Source organism: Oncorhynchus clarkii, chromosome 4, assembly GCF_045791955.1.
Source record: "Oncorhynchus clarkii lewisi isolate Uvic-CL-2024 chromosome 4, UVic_Ocla_1.0, whole genome shotgun sequence".
Lineage (NCBI taxonomy): Eukaryota > Metazoa > Chordata > Actinopteri > Salmoniformes > Salmonidae > Oncorhynchus > Oncorhynchus clarkii.
The window spans coordinates 70,308,008-70,321,768 of NC_092150.1; positions in this window are offsets into that span (position 1 = coordinate 70,308,008).

Sequence of the window (13,761 nt, forward strand, 5' to 3'; positions counted from 1 at the left end):
GTCTGAAAATAACACAGGCTTATTAGATAATATCAGTCAGTTAACATGACCTTTATAAATAATGAAGCCTATGTGCTATGTGTGTTTTTTAACGTGTTTTTCAACTTTTACCCCTTTTCTCCCCAATTTTGTGATATCCAATTGGTAATTACAGTATTGCTGCAACTCCCCTACAGACTTGGGAGAAGCAAAGGTCGAGAGCCATTCGTCCTCCGAAACACAACCCTGTCAAGCCGCACTGATTTTTGACACACAGCCGCACCAACGTGTCAGAGGAAACACCATCCAGCTGGCGACTGAAGTCAGCTTGCAGGTGCCCTGCCCGCCACAAGGAGTCGCTAGAGCACGATAGGACAAGGAAATCCCGGCCGGCCAAACCCTCCCCCCCTGTCACTGCCGGCAGTGACACAGCCTGGGACCGAATCTGGGTCTGTAGTGATGCCTCAAACAATGCAAGTGCATTAGACTGCTGTGCTACTCGGGAGGCCTGTGTACTTTTTTTATTACATAAATACGAACAGAATTCACAAAAAGTGACGCTAGCTGATGAAGACTATCTCATAGAACAAAACATAAGCCTATGTTTACCACAGGCCTTATTTTCAGCATTTATCCAAAAACTCCATACATTTTTCCATAGGCTTTGTCCAACCAACCATGGCGGAGTTAATACCAACAAAGAAAATGCCATTAGTATTGCTCTCTATTTATGTTTTATTAGATGTTTTTTCTCCATTTCCCCCCTTCATAAGGACCAACCCTACAGACAATCAGACAATTAGCAGAGTAAGAAACACGACCCTGCCAAGCCGCACTGCTTCTTGACACACAGCCGCACCAACGTGTCAGAGGAAACACCATAGATGCAGAAAGTACACAACATAGTGGGTAAATTTCTGCAGCAATTAAGAGCATTGAAGCGCGAGGCTCAACTTCTCCAACGTTTTGGTACCCTGGCTACCACACTGTGAACAGCGTGAAGCAAACCTGTGCCCATGCGCAGATACTGTGTGTGACTGTGTGAGACTGAAGTCTTGCATCTCATGGTGCTACTCATGGCAACGTCATTTCACTGAGTCTGCCTTTAACTTCTAGCTGACTATTTTGTTTTTTTTGCAAGCTAATTCCTTGCAATGCTAGTGTGTAAATATAAGTGTTGCTAAAAGCAGCTACAACTGGTAAGGATTGTCGGTTCTTAAAACTTCGTCAGGATTGGTGGTTCCCCTGTGAGACAGTTGAGCTAACGTAGGCTAATGCGATTAGAATGAGGTTGTAAGTAACAAGAACGTTTCCCAGGACATAGACATATCTGATATCGTCAGAAAGCTTAAATTCTTGTTAATCTAACTGCACTGTCCAATTTACAGTAGCTATTACAGTGAAATAATACCATGCTATTTTTTGAGAAGAGTGCACAGTTTTGAACATGAAAAGTTATTAATAAACAAATTAAGCACATTTGGGCAGTCTTGATACAAAAGTTTGAACAGAAATACAATGGTTCATTGGATCACACTAAAACTTTGCACATACACTGCTGCCATCTAGTGACCAATATCTAAGTTGCACCTGGGCTGGAATAATACATTATGGCCTTTCTCTTGCAATTCAAAGATGATGGTACAAAAAACAACGTTTTTTTTATTTTTATTTTACTAGATCTAATGTTCTCCTACATTACTTTCACGTTTCCACAAACTTCAGTGTTTCCTTTCAAATGATACCAAGAAAATGCCTATCCTTGCTTCATGGCTTGAGCTACAGGCAGTTAGATTTGGGTATGTCCTTTTAGGCAAAAATTGAAAAAACGGGGCTGATCCTTAATGACAAGAGAAATCAATGTTCTAATGGCATTGCTTTGCTAGGAGTACATTTTACTTTAAATGTTTTGTCATTTAGCAGACACTTTTATCCAGAGGGATTTACAATTAGTATAATTGCTTGGTTATTTACATCTATGCCATTCCCCATCCCTGAAAGTGTCAACCCTTAATTGAAACGTTAACATTCACACCCCGGCACAGTTTCAGTAAAAAACTGAGGGATGGGGCTGGAGAAATGCAACCACTCTCAAATCTATAGACTATGCTATGGATGCAAGGATTGACCACCCATTATATCAAAAATATAGTTGTAACTATGTTTTTAGGCCATACATTGGTTGTTTGGATTTAGATTGTTTACAAACATTTGAGTAAAACAAGTTTAGGCCTATATTTTGGCTTCTGACAGGGTATGACAGTTGGACTAGGCTCATGAGGCATGTATGTATACCTTATATTCTTCAAGACTCAATGAGTATATAATTGATTTATAAGTCCAGAAATGGTTGTAGCAACTAAAGATTGCCCCATTCAATTTAAATGGAACAATTTACATAAACAAATGCATTTAGCATATTATAAAATGTATCAGAAGGACAATACCAAAGATACATTTGCTCTATTTCTGAAGAAGAAGGATTATCTCTCTGTAATTCGTGACAGAAAAGGACCTAGGCCCACTGTAATGTCAAAAAAAATTACATTACAAGAAAAAAAATGAAAAGCAAAGATTGAAACAAGGGCATCATCTGTATTGTGCATCAAATGTGGTTTCGCCATTATTAACAAATACGCCCATGCATTTTTAATCTCTTGTTAAATTAAACATCCTCAATTTCACACAAGGCAGACAAACCGATAACAAGCGTTACGAGTCTGTATTAATACATAATGACAAGGATTTTTAAAGGAACAAGGAAAACGTCTCTTGGCGATTGTAGCCGATACTGTAGGCTATTATCTCGTGAATAAAATGAATGATCTACTTGTCATAATTGTTTCCCACTCATGCATATCGTAGCTTGATGCGTTTAAGATTTTAGAAAAGCACCCAATGACGTCCGTTGTGCACAACTAACTATCCACTTGATGTTTTGAGTTTGAGCCGTTTTTAATCGGATAACTGTCTCTATTGCACATGGTTCAAATCGAATAGGTCCATTGAATAGAATAAAAGGCTACGCATCGAATAACCCAGATTTTCTCATTGTCAAATAATTGTCTGCCAAAACAAAACTAAACAATAGAACAACACCAAACACTGGACACGCGAAAGGACACCACCAATTGTTTCACTGTACCTGGGCATGGTCTTTTCCTCCAAAGCAACGGTTTTCTGAATAATATTAAACGATCTGAAAAAGGCAGGGTAGACTGACCAGCTGGTGGGAGTGAGTCACGCAACATGCGATTTGAATATCAACCCACGGTAGGCTACAGTAGTCTTGCCTAGGCTACTTATCATGCGTCTGAATTTCAAAATGAGTGGGTATCGCACTTACTTCTTCTCTACCAAATGCCCTTTTCTTGCTGTTCCTCATCGGCAGAGATTTCCAAATGTAGGCCTAAATATCTTACTGTTTTAAATGCTCCTCTCTCCGTGATGAGAGCTCGGTGCATCAAGGGTCGCAATTCTCCACATGGTTTTGGGGAGGCGTACTTCCCACATAAAAGTCTTCTTACTCTCTGCTCTCGTTTTGGTCCAGTTTATAATCTTCCAATTAAATATTTGTCAGTACGCCGCGTTACCATTTAATGGTGCGCGAAGATGGAGCGTGAAACCATAGCGGGAGATCGGAGAGGAACACATGGTTCCAAGAAATCCGTCCAGTTCTTTCCAGACATAGTGCCCGGGGAAGAACGCATAAATCCCTTTCAGATTATGTGCTTCCGCTGGCGAGCGGCTGCGTGGCAAATGCACTGGATGTGCCAAACTGACCTAACTCATATGGGGTTATAATGAAGACGGGCGCTCACAATTCTAGCGTGCTTGGAGTTCGAACCCACGTGAGAACTCAAAGACGGGTTCTTTATCTGAAAAATGTACAGTATGACCGTTTTTTGTATTCTTCATCCCTTTGAAGAGCTGAATTGCATCCTAGTACTGGTCTTTCTGCTTTGCCTGTATTGTTTTGGCAGACAATATCATAATGCTTGTTAAAAGGTCACATTACTTATTCAACATAATTTTCTATCTATTCATTGCATGTTCTATGTTATGCAGGGCTAATGTAGGCCAAAGTGCATGACTTAATCAGAGGTTATCGCCCTAACACTTAATTTTGACATTCTGTCATATATGTATTTTCTGTTTATGTCTATGGCCAGCTGGTCTTAATGGTTAGTGATGGAGTAAGACAGGTTCACATCTGGGAGGATGTGTGTGTGTTTCTTAATCATTCTGCACATAACTCAGCTTCACTCACTTCACCCCCTTTATCTCTCACAGGTATCTAAGAGCCTGCACAGGCATACCTGTCAAAATGTTTTGTTTTTGCATTGTGCTTAAGAAAGAGGCCCAGTTATGGTGTTGTCCCCCGAGATATGGTTCTTGGCTCTCTTTCTGGTCTATTTGAACAACCCTGATTTAGCAAGTATTATCTTGTAGTCTACGTCAGGTGCATAGGCCGGATCTTGTATCATCTGTTTGGGAAAAGTTCACAGATATTGTCTCTGGTTCAATTCAAAAGGACTTATTGAAAATCCCATTTGTGCTTAAACTGACAAAATGTATAATTGCCCGCTGTCCCCTTCTCCTCAAGAGAAATCCAATAATCAATGCTCTGTGTGACTTGAGCCCTCCTCTCACTCCTCTCCCTTCCCCCTCTATCTTTCTCTCACTCCACATCCTCAAAGCTGACTCTTTTTATTTTTCACCGTACACAAGTCTTCAAATCGGTCATTTCCCCCACGTATATTCATTCGTCTGCAGGTGTGAATGTGTATGCATTAGTGCTTATATTTAATGAAACCACATGACTATTTTTCAACACATAATTACCATATTTCCATACTATGATTTTGGACCGTAGGTAGTTGATGTGACCCACGTTCAGGTGTACCTCTGCTGGCTACACTCACTGGTCATCTCGGGAGTCTGTGGCCCACTCTAATATGTTCAGATGCACCCGTGTTGCACTACATTTGAAGTATGGATAGCACTCACTCATGAATAAATACTTCTTCTTAACTAAAGGTACTTGGGTTTTAAGTGATCATTGACGATCTCTATCTGAGCTTGGTTTGTGTCTCAATGGATTTTAAAAGCTACAGTATATCTCTCCTTGTGTGCTCTCCCACGTCATCACACATACCAATTAACATTATGTGTGATATCACTATGGTTTAAAACCCCTTTAGCCTTCTTAACTCTAGGTGGCCATGAAAGTAAAGGATACAAGGTAAGGAGCATTGGAACCAAGCCTGAGTGTTTGTGGTAATCATCTTACCTTGTATTCATTATCTTTGATTCCTTGATGTCCTTCCAGACTCCCTCAGCCTACCCAACGACGTCAGAGGACAAAAATCAGTTAACCACCTAACTGAGGAACTCAATTTAACCTTGCGCAATACCCTAGATGCAGTTGCACCCCTAAAAACAACAAATATTTGTCATAAGCAACTAGCTCCCTGGTATACAGAAAATACCCGAGCTCTGAAGCAGGCTTCCAGAAAATTGGAACGGAAATGGCGCCACACCAAACTGGAAGTCTTCCGACTAGCTTGGAAAGATAGTACCGTGCAGTATCTAAGAGCCCTCACTGCTGCTCGATCATCCTATTTTTCCAACTTAAATGAGGAAAATAAGAACAATCCAACATTTATTTTTGATACTATCGCAAAGCTAACTAAAAGGCAGCATTCCCCATGAGAGGATGGCTTTCACTTTAGCAGTGATAAATTCATGAACTTCTTTGAGGTAAAGATCATGATCATTAGAAAGCAAATTACGGACTCCTCTTTAAATCTGCGTATTCCTCCAAAGCTCAGTTGTTCTGAGTCTGCACAACTCTGCCAGGACCTAGGATCAAGGGAGACACTCAAGCGTTTTAGTACTATATCTCTTGACTCAATGATGAAAATAATCATGGCCTCTAAACCTTCAAGCTGCATACTGGACCCTATTCCAACTAAACTACTGAAAGAGCTGCTTCCTGTGCTTGGCCCTCCTATGTTGAACATAATAAACGGCTCTCTATCCACCGGATGTGTACCAAACTCACTAAAAGTGGCAGTTATAAAGCCTCTTTTGAAAAAGCCAAACCTTGACCCAGAAAATATAAAAACTATCGGCTTATATTGAATCTTCCATTCCTCTCTAAAAATGTTGAGAAAGCTGTTGCGCAGCAACTCACTGCCTTCCTGAAGACAAACATTGTATACGAAATGCTTCAGTCTGGTTTTAGACCCCATCATAGCACTGAGACTGCACTTGTGAAGGTGGTAAATTACCTTTTGATGGCGTCAGACCGAGGCTCTGCATCTGTCCTCGTGCTCCTAGACCTTAGTGTTGCTTTTGATACCATCGGTCACCACATTCTTTTGGAGAGATTGGGAACCCAAATTGGTCTACACGGACAAGTTCTGGCCTGGTTTAGATCTTATCTGTCCGAAAGATATCAATTTGTCTCTGTGAATGGTTTGTCCTCTGACAAATCAAATCAAAATCAAATGTATTTATATAGCCCTTCGTACATCAGCTGATATCTCAAAGTGCTGTACAGAAACCCAGCCTAAAACCCCAAACAGCAAGCAATGCAGGTGTAGAAGCACGGTGGCTAGAAAAAACACCCTAGAAAGGCCAAACCTAGGAAGAAACCTAGAGAGGAACCAGGCTATGTGGAGTGGCCAGCCCTCTTCTGGCTGTGCCGGTTGGAGATTATAACAGAACATGGCCAAGATGTTCAAATGTTCATAAATGACCAGCATGGTCCAATAATAATAAGGCAGAACAGTTGAAACTGGAGCAGCAGCACGGCCAGGTGGACTGGGGACAGCAAGGAGTCATCATGTCAGGTAGTCCTGAGGCATGGTCCTAGGGCTCAGGTCCTCCGAGAGAGAGAAAGAAAGAGAGAAAGAGATAATTAGAGATAGAGCACACTTAAATTCACACAGGACCCCCGAATAGGACAGGAGAAGTGCTCCAGATAAAAAACTGACCCTAGCCCCCCGACACAAACTACTGCAGCATAAATACTGGAGGCTGAGACAGGAGGGGTCAGGAGACACTGTGGCCCCAAATCAACTGTAAATTCCGGTGTTCCTCACGGTTCCGTTTTAGGACCACTATTGTTTTCACTATATATTTTACCTCTTGGGGATGTCATTCGAAAACATAATGTTAACTTTCACTGCTATGCGGATGACACACAGCTGTACATTTAATTGAAACATGGGGAAGCCCAAAACTTGCACTCACTAGAAGCCTGTGTTTCAGACATAAGGAAGTGGATAGCTGCAAATGTTCTACCTTTAATGGCTTACGGACAACAAAGTCAATGTATTTGTTACGGTACGTGAATGAGGACCCAAAAGCGAATTAACTTAAACAGAGCTTCTTTAATTACCAAACATAGGTAGGCTCAGACGGACCGGCAGATTCCGACAGGACAAGACAAGGTTACAGCAAACATGACGACAGTCTGGTTCAGGCATGAAACACAACAAACAAGAATCCGACAAAGACAGGAGCAGAAACAGAGAGAGATATAGGGACCTAATCAGAGGGAAAAAGGGAACAGGTGGGAAACAGGGTGAATGGGTAGTTAGGAGGAGACAAGGAACAGCTGGGGGAAAGCGGGGGAGAAAAGGTAACCTAATAACGACCAGCAGAGGGAGACAGGGTGAAGGGAAAGGACAGAGACAAGACACAACATGACAGTACATGACAGTACCCCCCCACTCACCGAGCGCCTCCTGGCGCACTCGAGGAGGAAACCTGGCGGCAACGGAGGAAATCCTCGATCAGCGCACGGTCCAGCACGTCCCGAGAGGGAACCCAACTCCTCTCCTCAGGACCGTACCCCTCCCAATCTACGAGGTACTGGTGACCACGGCCCCGAGGACGCATGTCCAAAATTCTACGGACCCTGTAGATGGGTGCGCCCTCGACAAGGATGGGGGGGGGGGGGGGAAGACGAGCGGGGGCGCGAAGGACGGGCTTGATGCAGGAGACATGGAAGACCGGGTGGACGCGACGAAGGTATCGCGGAAGAAGAAGTCGAACTGCGACAGGATTAATGACCCGAGAAATACGGAACGGACCAATGAACCGCGGGGTCAACTTGCGAGAAGCCGTCTTAAGGGGAAGGTTCTGAGTGGAGAGCCAAACTCTCTGACCGCGACAATATCTAGGACTCTTAGTTCTACGCTTATTAGCAGCCCTCACAGTCTGCGTCCTATAACGGCAAAGTGCAGACCTGACCCTCTTCCAGGTGCGCTCGCAACGTTGGACAAAAGCCTGAGCGGAGGGGACGCTGGACTCGGCGAACTGAGATGAGAACAGCGGAGGCTGGTACCCGAGGCTACTCTGAAAAGGAGATAGCCCGGTCGCAGACGAAGGAAGCGAGTTGTGGGCGTATTCTGCCCAGGGGAGCTGTTCTGACCAAGACGCAGGGTTACGAAAAGAAAGACTGCGTAAGATGCGACCAATAGTCTGATTGGCCCGTTCTGCTTGACCGTTAGACTGGGGGTGAAAGCCGGAAGAGAGACTGACGGAAGCCCCAATCAAACGGCAAAACTCCCTCCAAAATTGAGACGTGAATTGCGGACCTCTGTCCGAAACGACGTCTGACGGAAGGCCATGAATTCTGAAAACATTCTCGACGATGATTTGTGCCGTCTCTTTAGCAGAAGGAAGCTTAGCAAGGGGAATGAAATGAGCCGCCTTAGAGAACCTATCGACAACCGTAAGAATAACAGTCTTCCCCGCTGACGAAGGCAGTCCGGTGACAAAATCTAAGGCGATGTGAGACCACGGTCGAGAGGGAATAGGAAGCGGCCTGAGACGGCCGGCAGGAGGAGAGTTACCGGACTTAGTCTGCGCGCAGACCGAACAAGCAGCCACGAAACGACGCGTGTCATGCTCCCGGGTGGGCCACCAAAAACGCTGGCGAATGGAAGCAAGCGTACCCCGAACGCCAGGGTGGCCGGCTAACTTGGCAGAGTGAGCCCACTGAAGAACGGCCAGACGAGTAGGAACGGGAACGAAAAGAAGGTTCCTAGGACAAGCGCGCGGCGACGGAGTGTGAGTGAGCGCTTGTTTTACCTGCCTCTCAATTCCCCAGACAGTCAACCCGACAACACGCCCCTCAGGGAGAATCCCCTCGGGGTCAGTGGAGGCTACTGAAGAACTGAAGAGACGAGACAAAGCATCAGGCTTGGTGTTCTTAGAGCCCGGACGATAAGAAATCACGAACTCGAAACGAGCGAAAAACAGCGCCCAACGCGCCTGACGCGCATTAAGTCGTTTGGCAGAACGGATGTACTCAAGGTTCCTATGGTCAGTCCAAACGACAAAAGGAACGGTCGCCCCCTCCAACCACTGTCGCCATTCGCCTAGGGCTAACCGGATGGCGAGCAGTTCGCGGTTACCCACATCATAGTTACGTTCCGACGGCGACAGGCGATGAGAAAAATACGCGCATGGGTGGACCTTGTCGTCAGAGAGGGAGCGCTGAGAAAGAATGGCTCCCACGCCCACCTCTGACGCGTCAACCTCGACAACGAACTGTCTAGAGACGTCAGGTGTAACAAGGATAGGAGCGGATGTAAAACGATTCTTGAGGAGATCAAAAGCTCCCTGGGCGGAAACGGACCACTTAAAGCACGTCTTGACAGAAGTAAGGGCTGTGAGAGGAGCTGCCACCTGACCGAAATTACGGATGAAACGACGATAGAAGTTCGCGAAGCCGAGAAAGCGCTGCAGCTCGACGCGTGACTTAGGGACGGGCCAATCAATGACAGCTTGGACCTTAGCGGGATCCATCTTAATGCCTTCAGCGGAAATAACAGAACCGAGAAATGTGACGGAGGAGGCATGAAAAGTGCACTTCTCAGCCTTCACAAAAAGACAATTCTCTAAAAGGCGCTGGAGGACACGTCGAACGTGCTGAACATGAATCTGGAGTGACGGTGAAAAAATCAGGATATCGTCAAGGTAAACGAAAACAAAGATGTTCAGCATGTCTCTCAGGACATCATTGACTAATGCCTGAAAGACAGCTGGAGCGTTAGCGAGGCCGAAAGGAAGAACCCGGTATTCAAAGTGCCCTAACGGAGTGTTAAACGCCGTCTTCCACTCGTCCCCCTCCCTGATGCGCACGAGATGGTAAGCGTTACGAAGGTCCAACTTAGTGAAAAACCTGGCTCCCTGCAGGATCTCGAAGGCTGAAGACATAAGAGGAAGCGGATAACGATTCTTCACTGTTATGTCATTCAGCCCTCGATAATCTATGCAGGGGCGCAGAGACCCGTCCTTCTTCTTGACAAAAAAAAACCCCGCTCCGGCGGGAGAGGAGGAGGGGACTATGGTACCGGCGTCAAGAGCTACAGACAAATAATCTTCGAGAGCCTTACGTTCGGGAGCCGACAGAGAGTATAGTCTACCCCGGGGGGGGGGTGGTTCCCGGAAGGAGATCAATACTACAATCATACGACCGGTGTGGAGGAAGAGAGGTGGCCCTGGACCGACTGAACACCGTGCGCAGATCGTGATATTCCTCCGGCACCCCTGTCAAATCACCAGGCTCCTCCTGTGAAGAAGAGACAGAGGAAACAGGAGGGATAGCAGACATTAAACATTTCACATGACAAGAGACGTTCCAGGAGAGGATAGAATTACTAGACCAATTAATGGAAGGATTATGACAAACTAGCCAGGGATGGCCCAAAACAACAGGTGTAAAAGGTGAACGAAAAATTTAAAAAGAAATGGTTTCACTATGATTACCAGAAACAGTGAGGGTTAAAGGTAGCGTCTCACGCTGAATCCTGGGGAGAGGACTACCATCCAGGGCGAACAAGGCCGTGGGCTCCTTTAACTGTCTGAGAGGAATGTCATGTTCCCGAGCCCAGGTCTCGTCCATAAAACAGCCCTCCGCCCCAGAGTCTATTAAGGCACTGCAGGAAGCTGACGAACCGGTCCAGCGTAGATGGACCGACAAGGTAGTGCAGGATCTTGAAGGAGAGACAGGAGTAGTAGCGCTCACCAGTAGCCCTCCGCTTACTGACGAGCTCTGGCCTTTTACTGGACATGAAGTGACAAAATGACCAGCGGAACCGCAATAGAGACAGAGGCGGTTGGTGATTCTCCGTTCCCTCTCCTTAGTCGAGATGCGGATACCTCCCAGCTGCATGGGCTCAGCACCCGAGCCGGCAGAGGAAGATGGTAGTGATGCGGAGAGGGGGGCGACGGAGAGCGCGAGCTCCTTTCCACGAGCTCGGTGACGAAGATCAACCCGTCGCTCAATGCGAATAGCGAGTTCAATCAAGGAATCCACGCTGGAAGGAACCTCCCGGGAGAGAATCTCATCCTTTACCTCTGCGCGGAGACCCTCCAGAAGACGAGCGAGCAAGGCCGGCTCGTTCCAGCCACTGGAGACAGCAAGAGTGCGAAACTCAATAGAGTAGTCTGTTATGGATCGATTGCCTTGACATAGGGAAGACAGGGCCCTGGAAGCCTCCTCCCCAAAAACAGATCGATCAAAAACCCGTATCATCTCCTCCTTAAAGTCCTGATACTGGTTAGTACACTCAGCCCTTGCCTCCCAGATTGCCGTGCCCCACTCACGAGCCCGTCCAATAAGGAGAGATATGACGTAGGCGACACGAGCAGTGCTCCTGGAGTAAGTGTTGGGCTGGAGAGAAAACACAATATCACACTGGGTGAGGAACGAGCGGCATTCAGTGGGCTCCCCAGAGTAACACGGCGGGTTATTGATTCTGGGCTCCGGAGATTCGAAAGCCCTGGAAGTGGCCGGTGGATCGAGGCGGAGATGGTGAACCTGTTCTGTGAGGTTGGAGACTTGGGTGGCCAGGGTCTCAACGGCATGTCGAGCAGCAGACACTTCCTGCTCGTGTCTGCCTAGCATCGCTCCCTGGATCCCGACGGCTGAGTGGAGAGGATCCGAAGTCGCTGGGTCCATTCTTGGTCGGATTCTTCTGTTACGGTACGTGAATGAGGACCCAAAAGCGAATTAACTTAAACAGAGCTTCTTTAATTACCAAACATAGGTAGGCTCAGACGGACCGGCAGATTCCGACAGGACAAGACAAGGTTACAGCAAACATGACGACAGTCTGGTTCAGGCATGAAACACAACAAACAAGAATCCGACAAAGACAGGAGCAGAAACAGAGAGAGATATAGGGACCTAATCAGAGGGAAAAAGGGAACAGGTGGGAAACAGGGTGAATGGGTAGTTAGGAGGAGACAAGGAACAGCTGGGGGAAAGCGGGGGAGAAAAGGTAACCTAATAACGACCAGCAGAGGGAGACAGGGTGAAGGGAAAGGACAGAGACAAGACACAACATGACAGTACATGACAGTATTGGAGTGGCCATCACAAAGCCCTGACCTCAATCCTATAGAACATTTGTGGGCAGAACTGAAAAAGTGTGTGCGAGCAAGGAGGCCTACAAACCTGACTCAGTTACACCAGCTCTGTCAGGAAGAATGGGCCATAATTCACCCAATTTATTGTGGGAAGCTTGCGGAAGGCTACCGGAAATGTTTGATCCAAGTTAAACAATTTAAAGGCAATGCTACCACATACTAGTTGAGTGTATGTAAACCTCTGACCCATTGGGAATGTGATGAACGAAATAAAAGCTGAAATAAATCATTCTCTCTCCTATTATTCTGACATTTCACATTCTTAAAATAAAGTGGTGATCCTAACTGACCTAAGACAAGGAATTTTTACTAGGATTAAATGTCAGGAATTGTGAAAAACGGCTAAGGTGTATGTAAACTTCCGACTTCAACTGTAGTTAGACACTCAGACTGTCACAGTCTGCTACAGTACAGTCTGCTGTTTGTCTTTTGTGAGCCACACAGTTCTGAGCTTGGCTTGGAGAGCTGTGTGACTCAGGCTGCTATCTGTACTGTGTTGTCTTATGTGTTGATACTTGTTTGGCTTTGCTATGGGTCTGTGTTGTAACTACTCTCTCTCAATACTGCTTTGATGAGCTATCACTAACATTTGTGATTTGACAATGACATTGGCTATTAATTGTACACATTTAGGCCTTGATTGGGTATTGATGCTCACTTATTCCTGACTGGCTGTATTGTGATGTGTCAGACTTAGGCCCTGATTCGCTGGGCTATGGCTAATTTGACCCTTATTATGGCCTGTTTTATAGCTGGATTGATGGCCTTTATGGGTTGATGGAAGATTATGGTATCCTGATGGCATCAGCTGGATGAGTTCTAAGGGTCCATTTCAAGGCCTCTCTCTATCCATCAAATAGGCCATTATGGTCCAGGTCAACTAGATTTATAAAATAGTCACATCTCTGGATAATTGCCTTCAAGCTATTCACAGATGAGTGATCTGATATGAGGAGGATCATGGTATGGTTGTATGTTGAAGAGACATAGAATAAAACAACCTGGTGTCTTGAGTCAGGACAAAGCTTGAATCTAAATGGGTACCGTTGTACAGGCATGTGAGTAATAATCAGATTATAGCGTTACTGGCGGTCGCATTAATGCCCGTTATTACTATGGTAATCTATTGTAATATTGCGGAGAAAAAACGGATGGAAAGCAGAAGCGCAATGGGCCTTGTGGAGGGGGAATTATCTGGGTCGAGATGACATGACGTGGTTACCACGAGGCAACCTCGTGACCCTCTGAATTCAGTTTGTATGGTGATGTAGGATTTTCACCAACAACAAATTCAACAGGAAAAGTTCCGCCTCAATTCATTTT